This window comes from Pseudophryne corroboree, chromosome 6, assembly GCF_028390025.1.
Source record: "Pseudophryne corroboree isolate aPseCor3 chromosome 6, aPseCor3.hap2, whole genome shotgun sequence".
Classification (NCBI taxonomy): domain Eukaryota; kingdom Metazoa; phylum Chordata; class Amphibia; order Anura; family Myobatrachidae; genus Pseudophryne; species Pseudophryne corroboree.
In genome coordinates this window covers 163,848,341-163,861,095 of record NC_086449.1, presented here as the reverse complement: position 1 = coordinate 163,861,095, position 12,755 = coordinate 163,848,341, and the positions used below count along the sequence as shown (strand labels likewise).

The following is a 12,755-nucleotide window of genomic DNA, read 5'->3' as shown; positions in this document are numbered from 1 at the left end:
TCCCCACAGTACACACATACCCCCCACATATTTTCTTTCCTCACGCTCACATCTTCCTGACCCTGGTTCATCACTGCTGTGATGTCATATCATGCAGCCCACCAAGAACCTTTGCAACCTGGTGGACAACTACTGCATGCAATAGATAGGCATTGATACACAAGGATAGGTTCTATTTCCCCATAGATTGTAAGCTTGCGAGCCAGGCCCTCCTACCTCTATGACTGTTTGTTTTTACCCGGTTTTGTCTTCTAATTGTGTCTAGTTGTAAAGCACAACGGAATTTGCTGCACTATATAAGAAACTGTAAATAAATAATCAATTGAATCGGAATAATAAAACAGGTGTGTACGCTAGAAACTGGTTGTTCATCACTGGAAAGTTGGTCAGAGCATGAGAGAAATTGTTGTAACATGTACCTAACATGTACAGTATATTATGCTGAAATGAGTAAAGTACAGAAAACCAATGTAGGGAATGACAGAGAGGAGGAGCAGCAGAACGTTGCAAAGATAATCAGTCTAGCAGCTGCATTCAAGAGAGTTAGTATAGCTGAAAGCCTGTATAGGGAACGACCAGTAAGGAGGAGTGTGGTATGAGCTGTCATAAGGTCAACCTGAGACTGTCAACACGGTCACACAGTCATCATGCATGTCATCATGTGTTGCCCCAGATGATGTCAACCTGATGAACTGTCAAACCGTTCCTGGTGGTCTAGTGGGTCCTTACCTTCTCTTGGCGCCAGCTCCAGTGTCTTCTTTCGGGTCCTGGCAGCCATGTGACAGCAACTTCCAACGTAGACCTCCGATGATCTTGCGAGAATTTCTCACCCTATCCCTAATCCTAACGCTCCCACGCAGCGTAACCATTGCAATTCTAAAACTGCTGAAATTTTACACGGCGACATTTCAGATATCGGCATTGTGAACATGTCAGCAGTTTAACTTACGTCCACGTTCTGATTTTGGCATTGAGGTGCCGAACTTTATTTTTCTTACTTTATTTCCAACTCAGGATCAGGCCTTCTATTCAGAGTAATGAAAGCAGTGATTTTGTAGCAGAGATTTTTTTAATCTCCCATCCCAAAAATACTACCAGGAGTAATCTGTTTCCATCAAACACTGCAGTGGGTGTTACTACAGATGTGTCCTCAAACATCTAGCTTCAATATGCCAGGCATTTCCTATGTTCAGAGTTGTGGCAACAGCTGCAGGTGTGGATCACAGGGTCGACAGTGTCTAGGTCAACAGGACAAAAAGGTCGACATCAGATCCACACCGTGGATAAAGCAGATGCATGTCCCACTCCGTTAAAAGGCTACCCGTGAGAGACCAGCCAGGAGGATCGTCGCATGCATTGTGACTGAACAGAGGCTTTTGTACGGTACACAAATTTATTATAGATCACTGCGGGACAGTGACTATTATTTACAATCAGCTTTGCATGAACTGCTTTAATACCACTAACGAGCTGATAGTAAGACTGCTCAATTCATTGCCACTAACACGTGTTCTACTAATCATATTAACAGACATATGGACAGGAGTACTATATAACATTGCTACAAAGGTACATGGTCCACTGTGAATCTGGGAAACTTATTAACAATGTATTTGAGTATAAGAGTTACATAGTTTGATACATGTTACGTACATAATATCCGTCTCACCATTGAGATATTATAAGCCAGAGTTGCTTAGTAAATAAGGGAATTAAATCGAACAGTGTGTGGATAGTTATAACCTACATGTGCATATGAAATCAACTATTTAGAGAATAAGCATTGATTTTATTGTGATATTTTATTGTATTTTGTGTATTGCCGGCCGGCACTAAATATATAAATGTGCTTTTAAGAAATATTGATAATTGAGGAAAAATAAAATCCACATTAGATCTGAATAGCGCTCTCTCGTTTTGTTTTTTCCTTGGTGAACACCCTCGGTGCTGTTGAGAGGCCGAATGGCAGGGCCTGGAACTGGAAATGACAGTCCAGTAATGCGAAACAGAGATAAGCCTACTGCAGCAGCCAAATCGGAATGTTGAGGTACGCATCCTTGATATCCATGGATACCAGGAATTCTCCCTTTTCCAAACCTGATATCACCACCCAGAGAGACCCCATTTTGAGCTTGAACTCCTTTAGAAAGGGGTTCAGTGATTTTAGTTTCAGAATGGGCCTGACCAAACCATCTGGTTTCGGTACCACAAAAAGGTTTGAATAGTAACCTGTGGTTTGCAAATGGAGGAGGAACTGGCACAATGACCTGTGCCTCCACCAACTTCTGGACAGCCTCTTGTAGGACAGTTCTGTCTGCCAGTAGAACTGGTAAGCCTGATTTGAAAAATCGGTGAGGAGGGAGATTCTGAAATTTCAGCCTGTATCCCTGCGACACAATACCTATCACCCAGGGATCCAGGACGGATAATACCTAGATGTGACTGAACTGTCTGAGTCTCGCTCCCACTGGCTCCACCTCCAAGCCGCGCGGTCCACTGTCATGTGGAGGAATTTGGCATACCCGAAACAGGCTTTTGTTCCTGGGAACCTGTAGCAGCAGGGTTCTTGGATTTAACTCGACCTCCCCTAAAGAAGGTATTGGATGGTTTGGCCTGTCTAGGCCGAAAGGACTGTGATGCAGATGAAGAGAAGGATTTCTTCAGAGCAGGTGCAGCTGAGGGAAGAAACAGACTTACCCGCTGTAGGCGTGGATATCCACGCACCCAAAGTTTCCCCAAAGAGAGCCTGACCTGTGCAGGGTAGGGACTCCACACTTTTCCTGGATTCCGCGTCGGCCGACCACTGGCGCAGCCACAGTCCCCGACGAGCTGAAAAAAGACATGGAAGAGATTCCTGCAGCCATGGAATCCAGGTCTTTCATGGATTCTACCATAAAACCTGCTAAATCGTGAATATTACGCAAAAACAATTCAACATCACCTTTATCCATCGTATCCAAATCCTCAAGTAAGGTGCCTGACCACTTTTACTATAGCTTTTGCAATCCATGCACTAGCAATAGTGGGACGTAATATGGCCCCCGAAGCGGTGTACATTGATTTAAGTGTATTATCAATTTTACGATCAGCCGGCTCGTTTAAGGTGGTAGATCCCGGAACAGGTAAAACCACCTTTTTTGAGAGTCTGGACACAGATGCGTCAACAATTGGCGGGTTTTCCCATTTTTTTCTATCCTCCTCAGGGAAAGGTAACACCATCTTGACCCTTTTAGGGATCTGGAATTTTTTCTCAGGGTTTTCCCACGCTTTCTCAAATATAGCATTTAATTCCATTGACGCAGGGAAGGTTAGCGAGGCCTTCTTATTTTCAGTGAAAAAAAGCCTCCTCAACCTGCTCAGGTGTGGTATCATTAATATTCAACACATCCCTGATAACCTCTATCATCAATTGCACCTCCTTTGCAAGAGAAGCAGACCCCCGCAACACATCCCCATTACCATCTGTGGTGTCAGAATCGATATCCGTGTCACCTTGCATGACATGAACAAGAGCACGTTTGTGGGGGTATATAGCGGAGCATCCTGAGGTACCAGAATCGGGCCATACTGCCATATAGTTCTGTAATACCTGGGTTGCAGATTCATTATCCAAGATTTGATAGAGGAAAACCACTCGGGTTCCCTTGCTGGAATCTGTGCTTAACCAGTGCTATCCTGATTTCATGGAATGGGATCATCCTGGTAGGACATATCCTCCGCAGCATATGACACAGTGTCCCTGGACATAGCTAAAGGAGACCACCAAACACTCCACACACACACACACGGGAGGGCAGACAGAGTCTCCCCCCCCCCCCCTCCCAAAAATGGCAAGAGAGACACAGAGATTGGAGCCAACCCAGCGCTTCTAACCAAAGGGAGACCCCTTGTCAGCGCTGACTGTGCACCTTCATAGGATACACAGTCGTTTTGCAGCCTCCCCCCCCCCCCCCTTCTACAACCCCCTGGTACCGTTTACAGATAGCTGGAGTTGCTATGGAGAGACCTGTTTCTCCTGATCAGCGTTGTGCAGGCAGGAAAATGGCGCTGAACGCTGCTGGGTCAGCTCTGAGGAGAAGCTCCGCCCCCAAAATGGCGCCGTCTTCCCGCTCTTCCACTGATTATACTGGCCTGAGGATTGAGTGCTGGCTGAGATCCGAGGACCCCGACAGGCTTTGGGACCAGTGTAGGGTGTAGCGCTGGCTCAGGGTGCCCCTCACAGCACCGCACCATATACTGCTGAGACTCCCGGAGCGCAGTTAATACTGCCCTCCTACCCTGCTGCCGCCATCTTCACACCGACCCCCCGCTTGCTAGGGGGGTCGGTGTCTCACTCGCCACAGATTCTTCAGCTCTGTAAGGGGGTGGCGGCATGCTGCTGGGGCGAGTGATACCCTGCTGCAGGGAGCGATCTGACCCCTCAAGAGCTCAGTGTCCTGTCAGCGGAGTAAGTGGCTTAGATCCCGCAGGGCGGACACTGCTCCCCCCCCCCCCCTTAGTCCCTCGCTGCAGGGAGGCTGTTGCCATCAGCCTCCCTGTAAAATAATAAACTCTAAATAAAACTTTTCTAGGGACACTCTGGAGAGCTCCCCTAGCTGTGACCAGCTCCTCCGGGCACATTTTCTAAACCGAGTCTGGTAGGAGGGGCATAGAGGGAAGAGCCAGCCCACACTCTCAAACTCTTAAAGTGCCAATGGCTCCTGGTGGACCCGTCTATACCCCATGGTACTAATGTAGACCCCAGCATCCTCTAGGACGTAAGAGAAATCGGTGTTTATTTCTCCATAGAGAGTGACCGGGAAAGCCAATTAGTGCACCGTGTCCCCCCGCATTGCAAGCGAAGGTTACCATTCCCAATTGTAGTCCACGTGGATCGTATAGCATGAAAAAGTTCAAAAAATAAAAATGGGAAAAAAATCATGTCGACCTACTTACTGTCGACTAATATTGGTGTGACATAGACATTGTCGACCTAAGTGTGGTCGAGCTAGAGACCGGATACCAACAGCTGCTACCACCAAGGAGTCTGCAGAGCTCACCAGAGGACCAGATGGCAACAGCAGTAACAGGTGAACTTGCCTAACAGCTGAAAGGTGTAATATTCCCATAGAGCTTCTAAATAAACCCATCTTTAGTGATGACTCTGCTCCATACTGCTGTCAAGTTTTAATGGGTTTTATTTCATTTGTTAAATGTCACATTATCTGAGAAAGCACAAAAACAAAAAGATGCTATGCAAAAAAAAAAAATCAAGCTTCCAAAATATATGAAGGAACAGAGATTAAATGACATAATAAGTAGGAGATATATTATGTACAAAAAGACTGGACTAAACAAAGATAAGATTACCATCACAAGTAACTGGCACACACAAAGATCTAAGTACTCAATTGTTATTCCTCGCAGTTGTCACTAGCTGGCACCCTCTTAAGGTGGCGAGAAGAAATGTTCAAAAAGTAAGACTTTAAACTGGTTAACCCAAAATTTGCAGCTAAACCCCATCTATTTGGGAGCAACAATCAAAATAATTAATGGGCGCCCAGAACAACTGAATAGCTCCGTCAGGTGCCCATTATCACAGCACCCAAGAGAATCCATTCCTTCCCCCCCCCCCCCCCCCCTTCCTACCTGAAATTAAACTTGATCAACTATGACATGAAACCTGGACCTGGAGACCTGGGGGGTTTGTCCAAATAACCACTCATTGGCTTCATTAAATATCTAACTACCAAAACGCAGTCCTCAAGGCAGCCTGACAGTTCAGGTTTCAAGGATATCCATGGTTGAGCACAGATTTAAATCAGATTGATACAAATTAAATCTTCTGTGGCCAAGCTTGGTTATACACCAAACTTGGACTGTCAGGCTGCCTTGAGGACCACGTTTGGGAACCTCTGTACTAGATAGTAGTTAGATATTTAATGAAACCAATGAATGGTGATTTGGACAAACCCCCAAGTCTCCAAGTTTCCATTGATTGACATAGTTGATCAAGTTTCTTTCAGTGGGGGGTAATTTGATTCTTTTGGGCACCGTGATAATTATTGGGCGCCGGACGGAGTAATTCAGTGCCCAGCAAAGCGGGTGTTTGGATCTGGAAAAGAGCAAACGTAGTCCCACTGCACAAAAGTGGAAGCAAGGAAGAGGCAAACAACTACAGACCAGTGAGTCTTACATCAGTAGTAGGGAAATTGATGGAAACACTCTTAAAAGAAAGAGTTGTAGATTATCTCAAATCCGGCAATTTACTGGATCCCAAACAGCATGGATTCACTGGGGGGAGATCATGTCAAACAAATCTTATTGACTTTTTTGATTGTGTGACTAAAGTGATGGATAAAGGTGGAGCCATGGATATAGCTTATCTAGACTTTAGTAAGGCTTTTGACACAGTTCCACATCGCAGATTGCTAAATAAACTTGAAAGTTTGGGATTGGATATTAGGATTATTGAATGGATAAGATCTTGGTTGAAGGATAGAAAACAGAGAGTTGTGGTAAATGGAGTGCATTCACAGGAGGGAAATGTTACCAGTGGAGTACCCCAGGGATCTGTACTTGGACCAGTGCTTTTTAATATCTTTATTGGTGACATTGCAAATGGCATTAAAGGGAAAGTATGCCTTTTTGCAGATGACACAAAGGTATGCAACAGGGTAGACACACCAGGTGGGGTAAAACAAATGATTGAGGATCTAGGTAGACTAGAGGAATGGTCAAGAGTCTGGCAATTACAGTTTAATGCCAAAAAATGCAAAATCATGCACTTGGGTCTCAAAAATCCTAAAGCTAAATACAGTATTAATGGCACTATACTGGAAACTACTGAGGAGGAAAGGGATCTAGGAGTCACTATTTCAGAGGACTTAAAAGCAGGTAAGCAATGTAACAAGGCAATGAGGAAGGCTAGTCAGATGCTTGGCTGCATTGGGAGGGGAATCAGCAGCAGAAAGAAGTAATAATGCCACTGTATAGGTCATTGGTACGGCCTCATCTAGAATACTGTATTCAGTTCTGGAGGCCATATCTTCAAAAGGATATTAATACATTAGAAACTGTACAAAGGAGGGCAACTAAAATGGTGCATGGCCTACATCACAAAACATACCCAGAAAGACTAAGAAATCTCAATATGTATAGTTTGGAGCAGAGAAGGGAAAGGGGGGACATGATAGAAACTTTCAAATATATGAAGGGTTTTAACAAAGTCCAGGAGGGAAACATTCTCCAAATGAAGAGAAGCAATAGGACACGAGGACATGCACTGAGACTGGAGGGGGGGAGGTTCAGGGGAAATTTGCGGAAAAATTATTTCACAGAAAGGGTAGTGGACAAGTGGAATAGCCTCCCATCAGAGGTGGTAGAGGCTAAGACAGTAGAGCAATTTAAACATGCATGGGATAGACATAAGGATATCCTTACAAAGAAATAAGGATCAAATAAGGTTAGTGTTAAAAAATAATATAAAAAAAAAAAAAAATAAGGGGCAGACTAGATGGGCCAAGTGGTTCTTATCTGCCGACAAATTCTATGTTTCTATGTTTCTATCAGCAAGTCTGTAAAGTCTGACCGAGAGCAAATGATGTCCGCTGATCACGTCCTGCAATGGCAATGTCACAGCCCCCATTGTGCATCTCCTCCCACAGAGGCGACAGGTCTCCTACAGATGATCGCCAGAGATCGGAACTCGTCCAGGGTGACTTTCTCTGGTCAAGTGTGTACCCAGAGGTCAGTGTGAAATTCCTGAGACTATGTAGCTTCTCATCACAACTTGGAGGATGTGTTCCCTGCTGTCTCAGCTGAACTTGGATTGGCTGCTGCTGAAAATAGTTCATGGGTATAACGAGATGGGTGGTAGCTTCCAACGCATTTCAGCTCTGTCTGATACTTTTTCAAAAACATCCCATCACCCAAACTGCAACATACTTCCTGTACCTGGTGATGAATGGCATCACCATGCTTTACAGCTTCTTTTCATTAGCCATAGCAGGGTCTCTAGTCAGGATAGAGGGCATAAAGAATAGCTCCAAGTATCAAGCTATTTTGGCCTGAAACATGTTGGTCTCTGTCAGAAAGCCAACGATGAATAGGAATTTCATCACACATCTAATGAGCAGTGGAATAGCCTAAAGAGAGCTGTGCACAGGAGATCCCCTCACAATTTAATACAACTTTGAGTATTTTACAGGGAAAACTGTGATAGAATTGCCAAATACAGATGTAGCAAATTTGATAGAGACTTAAAACAAAACATAAAAAGTTAAGCTCTAGATAAATGGTATCCAGTTGAAAGATCTACAGTAGAGATAGACAGTCAATAGGTCAACCCTAAATGATCGACATGGTCAAATAGTTGACAGGGGCAAAAGGTTGACACACATATAGTCGACAAATTTTTCTTTTCATCATTTATCATCCACATGGACTACGAGTAGGAAAAGTAACCTGTGCCAAGCGCAGCGGAGCGAGGCACCTTGCCCGAAGCGTGGCGACCCCACGAGGGTACACGTTTCCACTAATTTGGCACAGATATGAAACATACAAAATGACACAAAAAAAACTTGTGTCTACCTTTTCTACCTTTCGCATGATGTCCTATTGACTGTTTACTGTAGATCTATTAAACCACACCCAGATAAATGATGACACATACACTGATCTTTCCTCTCAACTTCACTGAGATGTGTCTGGACAGCAGAGGAACAGCAGAAGCTACACAGTATAGTAAGCACGTCACAGGCGCTGACACACCCTACCCTGACAATGCGGACACTGTTTACAAACACACTCACAGAAACGTCAGCCTAGCCCTCCCTCTTACTGACACAGACTCTGGATCTTCATAATCACATACAGTTTGGTATGTGTGCTAAGTGATGGCCACACATCAATAACCATTTGTTAGGTTATCCAAGTGACTTTAAATGGTTTGTGGCAGATAGGGTTTTGTTTTAATAACTTGTCTAAATAAAAAATGAAAGAATTAAAAAAAAAAAAAAATGTAGGGCAGGGGCAATGCCAGCAAAGTGCCACCATGGCACGATTTGCTCAGAGGAGAAAATAAGAAATAAAGCCAGTAAGGTGCTATCCAGAACGTAGGGCACATTTATAGTACTCTTAGCAAGTATTAACACATTGGTGGTCATTCCGAGTTGATAGCTCGTTATTTTTTTTTTGCAATGGTGCGATTAGTCGCTAATGCGCATGCGCAATGTCCGCAGTGCGACTGCGCCAAGTAAATTTGCTATTAAGTTAGGTATTTTACTCACGGCATTACGAGGTTTTTTCTTCGTTCTGGTGATCGTAATGTGATTGACAGGAAGAGGGTGTTTCTGGGCGGAAACTGGCCGTTTCATGGGTGTGTGCGAAAAAACGCTGCCGTTTCTGGGAAAAACGCGGGAGTGTCTGAAGAAACGAGGGAGTGTCTGGGTGAACGCTGGGTGTGTTTGTGACGTCAAACCAGGAACGAAACTGACTGAACTGATCGTAGTGACAGAGTAAAGGGGGGTACACACGGAGCGATAATCTAAGCAATCTGACTAGATTGCTTAGATTTTCAGCAACATCGCTCAGTGTGTAGCCCCCTCAGCGATAGCGATGCGCGGCCCTGCACATCGCTATCGCTGCTGCTAGATTGGCCTGCATGCAGGCCAATCTAGCGGGTCACTCACTTCACCCGCTGGATGAAATGAGCGGCCCCCCCGTCTCCCCCCGCACGCTCAGCACAGATCGCGCTGTGCTGAGCGCCGGGAGAGATGTGTGCTGAGCGGTTCGCTCAGCACACATCTCTCCCAAATCGGGCCGTGAGTACTGGGCTTAAGTCTCGAGCTACTCAGAAACTGCTAAGAACTGTCTATTCGCAAATCTGCTAATCTTTCGTTCGCAAATCTACTATGCTAAGATTCACTCCCAGTAGGCGGCGGCTTAGCATGTGCAAAGCTGCTAAAAGCAGCTTGCGAGCGAACAACTCGGAATGAGGGCCATGGTGAATATATTTTGCTGCAATCCAAAAACTTCAAATCCATAAAATATTACTGTGCACAATGGAACCGCAATTATTTGTCCAATCGTTAATACACTTTTCATTCTTTAACCAAGGGGGTGGGGGGGAGAGATAGATACAGGATGCTGGGTGCTGTGCAGAAACAGTAGTGTGTCAGTAACCATTCATAATAGTTATTGACCACCTTTTTGGAGCTCAGCTACAAGCGTGATGTCGCTGTTACTATGCACTGCAAAAAAACAGCACGCAGGCTTAAAGCCCAGGTGGTGGGAGGGCACTAAAGAGTTAGGATAACTACAGCAAGGCTGATCTGATCATCCAATTAATATTACAGAGCAATATAACATACAAGACATCAAATATCCCATTACTAATACTACCAATACCATAGCAAGAGATGTTACACTAGAAATAGAACAACAGCACACTGAATCGTTTGAAAATCGTTCACACAACATTACAATATACAGTAACATATAGGTGATATTTCAAAAGGAGTGTCCCCTATTTTCAACCCATGCTGACTCATGATCACTGCATTTTTTGTGTATAATTTGGAATTGTGGATTATTATTTTTTTCAATATAATCTTCTCTACTCACTAGTATTTGCACGGTTTGGGGGGAGAGGAAAATCTCTGGCATGCCCCTTATACTGTTCTATGCATTATAATAAATATTACATTTGCTGACAACCTTTTGATCTATGTGATTTCATGGGGACTGTATGCTCCCTACAATCATCCTGCATCACCTACCTACTATCTTAAAATGCTATTGATAAATATTTGATCAACTCCACCTAGCTCTACATCTTCATGCCTGCAAATAAATGAGAAGCATCCAACGTTCCACAGAACTGGTATTGCCAAGTTTACATTGCAACAAGCCAAGGAACATGCTAGTGTCTGTTACTCCGTGGCAACAATGCAGAATAAACTGTAACATCGCCCAGACAGTAATATGCTCACTCAGAACACATAAGACAATGATCTACAAGGTCACTAGCTACAGGTGATCACAACATTTTGGGTTTTGTGTTATCACATAGAAAATACTGTAATTCAATGAAAAATAGAGGTAGGTCTGAGAACTAGTGAACAGGTGTGTAACTCAGGACTGATATACATAATCTACACTGCAGACAAGAGTGTTACCCTGGTACCCATTAGGTCTTGTGACACAAGAGCACTGGAGGGCAATCTACAGGCTACACATACGCCAGACTAACAGTAACACAGCAGCATGCCAAGATTACCTAAGAGTATTTGGCAGCTATTACCTGAAAAACCAGGTCTGTATGTAATTGGATACAATCAGCCTTTGACAAATCCGCTTGTACAGGAGAGATGCTCTCCAGCACTTGCCTAGCATTATCACTTTCTGCTCTCTTTACAGTCACTGTGCATCTTCTACAGCTGTGCTGAAATATTTATATTGGGCAGCACCGGGGACAGCTCGCATTACACTATTACATGTGTATATTATGCAGGAGCCACATTACTATACAATCACTATTACAGACCCTGCCATGAGCAACACACTATAAGAGCAGCAGCCGCCCTGGGGTCACTCACCTGGTTCTCAGGGCACCAGCAGGGTCACAGTCCGGGCCGGAGAAGCCATGGAAAGACCCCCCCTCCTACCGGCTCATCACACCCGTGACGGGTCACACACCAGCTGCAGAACACTCCACTACTTACGCCCGCCGGGAGTCACCCACTAGCTGGAACTCACTCTGCCACCAGCGCTCGCTAAGGACACCCCACTAACTATGATCACCCAACCACTAGCGCCCGCTGCGCGTCACCTACTTACTCAAACTTGGAGCACCCTGCAGGGGCACCGCTTGCACCCCACCTTTCTGCCCACCGCAAAGCACGCCCGTTTCCGGATCCCCCCGTCGCCCTCGCATGCAGCCCGCCGACCGCCCCCGTCTCCTGCTCGGTCGACTCAGCCTGACCGTTGCTTTCAACGTTCCATCCGGTCTCGAACCCCCCTTAACCTTCGGCTACTTCCGGAAAACTTCCGAAGCGGAGTTCGTTGCGAGCGGAGAGAGCACCCGTGTGGCTCCGCCCACTCTGACGACGTCGTGACAGGAGGCCGTGGCTTAGGATCTACCGTAGCCACTGCCAGGCAGTGTATGTAGGGAGAGATGTCTCGAACCTTGGGGAGATATAGTGGATGGCAATAAAGTAATTAGCTCCTAGCTATCATTTTTCGAACACAGCCTGCAACATGGCAGTTAGGAGCTAGTTGGTTGGTACTTTATCTCTCTCCAAGGTTTGCTATATCGCCCTCTAAGAGAAAAAAGGGAATATGTACTAAGCCTTGGAGAGCATACGTCCTAGTTAGTTTCCTTATGGTTTACAACATTTGCGCATGCTGAATGCGCACACCCGAAATTAGGGGGTGTGACCTCGTGGTTAGGGGGCGTGACCTTGCTGGAAGTGTTGCGATCGTGGGCCACAGCCCCGTTTTTGCCGCTGTGGGGGCATGTTCAGGGCTCTGTGAGCTAGGGACAGTGGCGGATCCTGGGGAGGGGCACTCAGGCCCGTGCCCCCCCTGTCATTTGTGGCCTTCCCCCGGCGCCGCACAGGGAGATGATGGGCGCCTGCTGAGATTGTGTTACCAGCGGGCGCCCGTCTCCCTGCACAGCAGCAGCCGGAGGCAGAAGCTCAGTACTGAGCTCCGGCTTCCGGCGCTGTCACTGTGCGGCGTGCGCTATGGGAGAGACATCAGTCATGACGTCT

General features: G+C 45.6%; 1 protein-coding gene across 2 annotated transcripts in view; it reads right to left on the bottom strand.

Annotated features, from left to right (window-relative positions):
• The window catches only part of GMCL1 (germ cell-less 1, spermatogenesis associated), a 458,077-nt gene extending 445,999 nt beyond the window's left edge, over nt 1-12,078 (bottom strand). Inside the window, exon 1 of one of the 2 annotated variants that reach the window (XM_063932081.1) lies at nt 11,821-12,078. The gene's annotated coding sequence lies outside the window, so the exon portion shown is untranslated. Of the gene's footprint in view, nt 1-11,579 lie in introns of both variants that reach the window. The other variant, XM_063932080.1, reaches the window with a different exon arrangement.
• Nucleotides 12,079-12,755: the final 677 nt, after the last annotated feature.